The sequence below is a fragment of the Hypomesus transpacificus genome, unplaced genomic scaffold (assembly GCF_021917145.1).
Source record: "Hypomesus transpacificus isolate Combined female unplaced genomic scaffold, fHypTra1 scaffold_130, whole genome shotgun sequence".
Lineage (NCBI taxonomy): Eukaryota > Metazoa > Chordata > Actinopteri > Osmeriformes > Osmeridae > Hypomesus > Hypomesus transpacificus.
Window position 1 is genome coordinate 515,188 of NW_025813706.1, and position 8,000 is coordinate 523,187.

General features: G+C 36.8%; 1 long non-coding RNA gene across 6 annotated transcripts; it reads right to left on the bottom strand.

Moving 5' to 3' along the window:
* Nucleotides 1-2,063: 2,063 nt before the first annotated feature.
* LOC124488275 lies at nt 2,064-5,562 on the bottom strand. Of its 6 annotated transcripts, XR_006958620.1 has the most exons (5): nt 5,480-5,504; nt 4,163-4,549; nt 3,916-4,076; nt 3,176-3,370; nt 2,064-3,073 (listed from the first exon to the last, which is right to left on the bottom strand). It is a non-coding gene; the product is annotated as an uncharacterized LOC124488275 (long non-coding RNA). The 6 variants fall into 6 exon arrangements; XR_006958619.1 differs by lacking the exon at nt 3,916-4,076 and having other exon boundaries at nt 4,481-4,549; nt 5,480-5,539; XR_006958618.1 differs by lacking the exons at nt 3,176-3,370; nt 3,916-4,076 and having other exon boundaries at nt 4,481-4,549; nt 5,480-5,562.
* Between the last annotated feature and the right edge of the window lie 2,438 nt (nt 5,563-8,000).

The window sequence follows — 8,000 nt, forward strand, 5'->3', positions numbered from 1 at the left end:
TATATATATATAAATACATATATATATATCAATGTTTCAGGATTTGTGTAACTTTTTACCATTGCATACAAAATCGGAAATGCAATACTAAAAAGATCAGCTTTTGTTAAGAGATCCAAGATTACAAGATCCACAAGGCCTTGGCTAGAAACCAAGGAATGAGTGGGGGCTTGGTCAGCCCACACTCTCCTGAAATGTTGCGTGTGCGTCTTGCCAAGCCCGCGCGTGTGTAAGTTAAGGCTGAGTGTGTGAGGATGTGGAGCACGCGCGGGCAGGAGGAGGGGAGACATTCATTGGAAATTTGGCTAGAAATTAGCCAAGCAAGCATGTTTCAAATATTCACCAAAAATCGACCTTTGATCTTACAGTCAACTTTTTCACAGATTTGTGTTATAAACATTCTCAAGAGTCTTCATATGAACTTGTGATTGAATCAGAGTATCAGTTTTTGACTGGCTGATGTGTAAAGCATTATTTTAGCGTTAGCGATAAGTTCAATTTGCTTTATATCAATCATTTTTGGAGATATGAAGTTGCCTTTGCACACGGTAACATGTTGTAGTGTCTTCCATCGATATACCAAGTTTCGTGTTGATATCTCAAAGATTTGCTGAGACAGGACTTCACATCCTGTTTGGCGGCTTTTCTGATGAATTTGATTGGCTGTACCGGACAAACGGTTGTGAGGATCAAAATTCTTTTCGATAACTTTTGTGACGCTTGGTCTGAAGATCATCTCTGGTAACTTTGAAGAAGATATGACAAAAATTGTAGGAGGAGTAGGCTTTCAAAGGTTTTTGATAAAACCGGAAGTAGCGGAAAATCTATATAACCGGAAATTGACGCCATGGGGTGCGTTGAACTCGGCTTGAACCAGGGAATCCAATGGTACCTCATTTTTGAAAATGGGTCATACGGTTCAAAAGTTGCGTGTGTAAACACAAGTCCAACTTTGACCCGTTGGTGGCGCTGGAGTGGTCTAATGGGAGACATGAAACTTGGTGTAGGTATAGAATCAACTGTCCTTAATGAGTGTGCCAAATTTCACAAAAAGTTGTCGAAGTGTTCTAGGGGCTGCCATTGACTTCCATGGAACAAGAATAATAATAATAATAATAATAAAACTAACAATAACAATAGGTTTCCTCCTGACGGAGGAATCCTAATAAAACTAACAATAACAATAGGTTTCCTCCTGACGGAGGAATCCTAAATATAACTGCAAGCAGTAATGGCGGATTCCTCCAAACATTGCGAACCATTGAAAAATGTATTTCCTGTACAAATTGTCACTGTTAAGAATAATCCATGCTGCACATATACCAATGGGATAAACTCATTTAATGCAACACCAATACGATCCACAAGGGTCTTTGTTTCAAGCCAAGTAATGAGTGGGGGCTTGGTCAGGCCACAATTTCCTGGAATGTATTTTTGGGATTGTCTATATAACTGTAATGTGAATTTCAATTGAAAGTGCAATTAAAATGTGTGTTTGTATCCTTTATTGCAGTCAGTTATTGCAAAATCCTTTTGTCACTGACTGGATTGTTTTGTTTTTTACGTACTGTCTCACAAAGCAGAATATTTACATTTAGTCATTTAGCAGACGTTCTTATCCAGAGTGGCTTACAGTAAGTACAGGGACATTCCCCCCTAGGCAAGTAGGGTGAGGTGCCTTGCCCAGGGACACAACATCATTTGGCACAGTGGGGAATCGATCCGGCAACCTTCTGATTACTAGCTTGACTACCTCACTGCTCAGCCATCTGACTCCAATATATGAATATGTCTTGACAGCTTAAGATAAACACTACAGCTAGATTATTGCATTAGAAAGTTATCATGTGGAAAATTGTCTGTCTGTGTAATGCACTAATGTGCACTTATGTCAATGTATGATTTTATCAGAACAATAATTTGTTCTAGAATTGAAAGGAGGCATTGCATTAATTAGCTATATGGCAACAGTTAAAGTGTGTTGAAGTAAAGCAGAGGATGTTTAAAAAGAGATTCACTATGTATGAATATGGATGTATAAGAAAACAAAAGGCAAGAACAAAAACAAGGAGATTTGTAATTGTGATAACAAGGCACAAACAAAAACTCAACAAATTATTCTTTAGTAATCATTCAATGATCTCACTGAGTGAAAAACAATATTACACAACATGATTAAGGATTACAGCTACATTTTAACATGAAACAAAGGTTTGTAATTGAAAACATTGGGTACAATTTAAGAAATAGTATAAACACATTTCAACTATAGTATCATTTGTTACCTAATTTGTATTTTGTGTTTTTTGAGGCATGTCACCCAATGAAAAATCATATTGAGCAGGTTAACCAATGTTTTGCTGCTCCTGAATCTTCAGCAATGTTGAAAGTGCTTTGTGGTGTGGTTGTCAGCAGGACTTTGCTATAGAAAAAACGGACAGACACATCTCTAAAAGTGTACCATTTGTCTATCACCAACACATCATTTCCCCACACGTGACCATGATGGAGGCAGTCATGTCAGACACAGCATACACTGTTTGTCCATCACTTTGTGGGTCCTAGTCATGATTTTCTCTTTTTCTCTCTGCTCCAAGACTTTTACCAGTACATTTACCTGCACACACAGGAAACATTTAAACAACATTTTAGTAAATCAACACACTGTAAAACCCCTTTATGCATTCAGATTACTGCAAGGTTTCATGTGAAATCTGTTACAAATTATAGTATTACAAAAAGTCAAATGGCAAGTTCCTTGGCATGATTTGCTATTACAGGACATTGAAACAGATGCATTATTTATATGTATAATATTAGGATAGCACTTCTTCTACTTCTTCTTTTTTTACATGGTAAATCATTTTAAGTGACTTTCTATTCGATGTGTTCTTGGATCAGAAATGATGTCGTTATTGATCTGGTCTGCTGGTTGTTTGGAAGAAACTCATCGTAACAAAAGGCCAAGTTTTGCACACATGTCAATTGGGATCGTTCATTGATGAAAATAGCATTCTGTCCTTGATTTTGGCGAGATGGGGTCAGCATTATGTCTGCAACTTTGACTGGGTTCCTTCAAAGAAAAAGGGGTTGAAACAAACAAGTGTGAGTACAATGAAACCAACATCTTACATAACAGCATACTTTGAAATCGCATTTAACATTATCAAAGTACCTATTTTTTTTCATCACACACAAACCAATTGTGTTTCTGTGGGGTGAAGTCCTGAAGATGACCATTTTTGTGTTTTGGTGGCTTCCTGAAGTACAGCAGTGAAGTATGCCTTAAACGTTCCTTGTTTCACTTCTGAAACCTGGAATATACCCTTCTACTCTGATGTGCATCTTCGTAGTTGATGTTAAATTGAATCTATCGACAGATTACACACAGTTTGTTTAAAATGTGAAACTGATTTGACATTGCAACCACATCTTTAAACTGTACGAAAAAATAATAAATGCCTTTCCCAAGTTGAGCTCTTTGTCTTTAAACACTGCCTATGTATATAGACCATATTAACTATAAATTAATAACAAGTTTGAAGAGTCCATTAGCCGTAAAAGTAAACATTGAAACTGCAGCTTAAGACATGTTCAGGGCAAAACAGAAGTGTGACAGTGTTTGGGACCGAGGAAAAAATGCATATAGTAGCGGCTTTGTTTTAGTAAACGAACATATTAGTGGGGTCCAGAGAGAATAAAAGTATGATCTTTTTAAAAGCGCAATCTACGTTGTTTCAAGGTTATTGTGCTAAATTGAAGTTAACCTAGAGCTACGTCTATAAACTATTACTCAAAAGTATAGCTAACTTGTACATGTTGACGTTTATCGTTGATGAAAACAATTGGTTAACCTTTAGTATAACATCAGAAAAGACAGAAACATATTAGATTATTATACATAAGAAAATGTACCTTTCAAAGTGCTTGGATGATCTGTAGTTTCCTTGCAGTCGTGTGAATTAAATTACGATACTGTACAAACGTGCATAGGTAATGGACATTGTTGCTCTGGCAAGAGCTTGTTTGCCCTGATTGGCTGATCTCCCTTTCAACTTGTTTTGTTCGTTTTGTGGCTGCATTAAAACGATAAGCCTATTATTAGTTAAGTTAAATAAAATGTAATCGCAATATCATGTAGTTCTGTAATAATGTATTTTACCACTTTAACATCAGTGTTGCCTTCTGCCTCCAGGTACATGACATTGTTGTTTTTTTACGTCAGTGCACTGTTGAGCTAGGGAAAACACTTTCACTTTGACGTGACTTTGAGGAGTAAGTTATTTTATTAACTGTGGTATAATATTGGAATAAATATAGGAGTCAAAATGTTGATCGCTATTTGGAGCTTGTTTAAAAAGAAAGTGATTGCGGGGTGACAGGTCATGTTGCTTGATAATTGTCTACATGCAGTGTGCCGCACACTTCAACAAATAACCATTTCAAAGTAAACAAAGGCGACCTGAAAACAAGTATTTACTTTGCATTCATGATCTGAACGAGCCCAGTTCTTCTTGGCCGCTGTAGAACGTTTGCTGGAACGTGGCATCTAAAAAATACAGAAAAAATCACAACTATAAAAAGCCACATACCACACTACTGAACAACTATTTCATAATCTTAAATAATTGTAACTTCATGCTCAACAGTTCTAGTATACAGACCTTTAAGAACATGATAAGATGGTTTGAATTCTCAAGACACCAACCTCTTTTTACTTTACACATCCAATATTTCCCTGTATTCTATTTCAACTGTGTACATTCGAATGTAAGTCTGTAGATATTAAGAAGCAGATAGATTGAAGACTATAAAAACAAATTTGTGTATATATAGATAAAATGTTACATTAGTACGAGCCCTTGACCTTTTAATAGCATTAAGGGGTATGTGTCTACATATTTGTTTAAAATTTCGCTATATAGTTTCGAGAACAAACAATGAAATAATTCCTGGAATTTCCGCTGATACTTCTTAACCACTTTCAGACCGACTTCAAACGTTCGCTTAAATGTTTTCTATTTTCCACAAAATCGAGAGTTATTTAACACTTTGTTAGCACTATCCTTGGTCACAATGTTTGAGTTAAATTATCCGGACACCTTCTAAAATGGCTGTTTCTCAAACCAATTAGCACTAGGCTACGGCTAGCACTACAGCTATCTTACCAAACAAGTTACAAACGTACTGTAGAACGTAACCCGTTAATGAGCAGCGTCACAATATGTGATCGTTCGAATGTCGGTCCCACAGCGTAACATGACAATAATGTTAAAAGTTTTATAGCTTGCAAGCCTGCAATACATACTGTAAACAAAGAAATCCTTAGCTCACCTAGCCTAGCTCAAATTAGCTAATATCTTGTTAGCTAATAACACGCCTTAAAACTATATCAAATAGTCTTCCAATTATCATACATATAATAACGCTAAGATACATGTTTTGTAGGCTACTGTCGTTATATGTAATGATTACTCACGGTCAAATAGTGCAACAAGGAAAATGAAAAGGGCTGCAGTAGTAACGCTAGTTGTCTTCAGGTCTTCAGAGATAAAAAAGTCTTCTTGTTTGGGTCCTGAAGGTGGAGTGCTGAAGCTCAAAATCGTGCATTAGAACGATCCCTCGCGATAGAGGAGCAGGATTTTTCTGTATCGCTTTAATACTTTCCTTCAACCCTTTTACAATGTGTTTGCATGTCCAGTTACTGCACATTTTTCAACAAACAAACATTTTGTTTCTTTATCGACACAGGCAAGTTTTCAGGACACCTATAGTCCGCATCCAATCAGAGCTCATATACGTGACACCTTCATAACATCCACCAATCGTGTACCCCAATATTCAACGTAGGACGTAAACATTCACATGCATTTTGGTGAGCCGGTAATACTGTCAGTGGGTGACAGACCTTCAAATGCATAAAAACAAGTCAAACAATTGTATTATTCAGGTGATCCGTAAAGAAGCATAGCAACATTACACTTGAACGAGCATATTTGTTAGGCTATATTATTAATTGGAAGTGCATTTTATGTGAATATAATTTATAATAACTAAATATATAGTTCAAGAAATGATCTGATTTAAAATAACTACTTTCTTTCCTTCACTTTTGTCTTGTAATACACAAAGATACAAGCCCTAAAGGGAACCTTTCCCTGAGGAAGCAACTACAATTCGAGCCCTATGCTCAAGCCTTACTAGAGTTGGTGTATCACAGTGAACTAGACATCCCATTCAACATTATATGCAAAAGGGAAAAATACACCAAACGAACATTTAGCAGAAAGAGACTAAGTAAAAATGTACATTTACATTACATTTATTCATTTAGCAGACGCTTTTATCCAAAGCGACTTCCAAGAGAGAGCTTTACAAAGTGCATAGGTCACTGATAATAACAACAAGATAGCCCCACAGCATTGCAAGTAGTCAAAAACAAGAAGTACATATTGTGAACAACCAAAAAATAGTGCTAAAGGGAAGAAACCATAAGAGCATGTAGTTAAACAAGTTAAAATTACATAACATTAATCTCTAAGTGCAAGTGTACCTGTAGGAAAGCATTACAAATAGGAATAACTCAAATAGAATACAACAGTTTAAATCAGCTACCACTAACCAACAAGAGCAACAGTCTAAGCAAGAGTCATTGTGATCCTTGAGGAAACTTGCGTTGGGTTCAGCAAACCATTCTTAAGTACCATTGTACTGAACAAGTTCGTCTTGAGCCTTCTCTTGAAGGTGGAGAGACAGTCCGTGTCTCAAATGTATAGTGTGTGATACACACATAGCTGACAAGTTGCTAGTTTCTGCTGACAGGCAAATGGATGAAAACCTCTGACTGTATATCCGTGGTAGGGATTAGGTTGCTTCAGAGGCAAAGTACCATTTCAATAGCTTCAGGGACTAGTCAGCTAAATCTCCCATCCCAAATCAGTCTACCATCTCCAGTCAGATCGGGCTACCATCTCCAGCCAGCTCAGTCTCCCATCATCAGCCAGCTCATGGTCTCTTCACCAGCCAGTTCAGTCTACAGTACACTCAACAAGTATTAGAAACAACACAGCTTACACTCTCCAACTGCAACACATTATACAATCAGATGTTAAAAACAACCTCTCACTCAAATTTTATATGTTACTTTTGACAGGGTTTGACAATATTTATTTAAAGCTCAGCAGCCTTGTATTACTGTTATTTCGGAGCCGGAAGCTTGTAGTCTAGCTTCTTGACACATGATCCTGTTATGAACAATTTGATTTGCTAACAAGATGATATACCAGTTCTGGTTGCTTGGACAGTTTAGGTAGCTAAATTGGAAATGTATATTCTGACTGCAGACAATCAGTTTGGTTTTAAAAGAAAACATGGTACTGATCTCTGTATCTATGCTCTGAAGGAGATTGTCTCAGGTACACAAGTCTTAATTAATCTGTATTTTTATGCTTTATTGATGCTTACAAAGCTTTCGATCGAATTTGTCATGAAAAACTGTTTATGAAGCTAATAGCGAGAGGTGTCCCTAAACCTCTTGTGAAGATTTTGGTGTTCTGGTATGCCAATCAAACTTTTCATGTTAAATGGGACAATGTTGTATCAGCTCCTTAACGGAGTTCGACAAGGAGGAATTTGATTTCCCTTTTTGTTTAATATGGATATGGACGACTTATCAAGCCAGCTGAATAAGACAAATACAGGCTGTCTTGTTGGTGAATCTATTGTCAATCATCTGATGTACGCAGATGATCTGGTTCCACTCAGCCTGTTGCAACAGATGCTATGGGTGTGCTCTCAGTATGGCTTAGATCATGATATAAAATATAATGCAAAGAAAAGCCACATAATGATAGTCAGAAGTAATCAGGACAGGAAATTAACCTTCCCTACCTTTTATTTATCTGGCAGTCCTCTTGGTGTTTGTGAGGAAATAAAATATCTGGGCCATGTCATTTCTGATGATTGGACAGATGACAACGATATGTATCAACAGCGCTGTC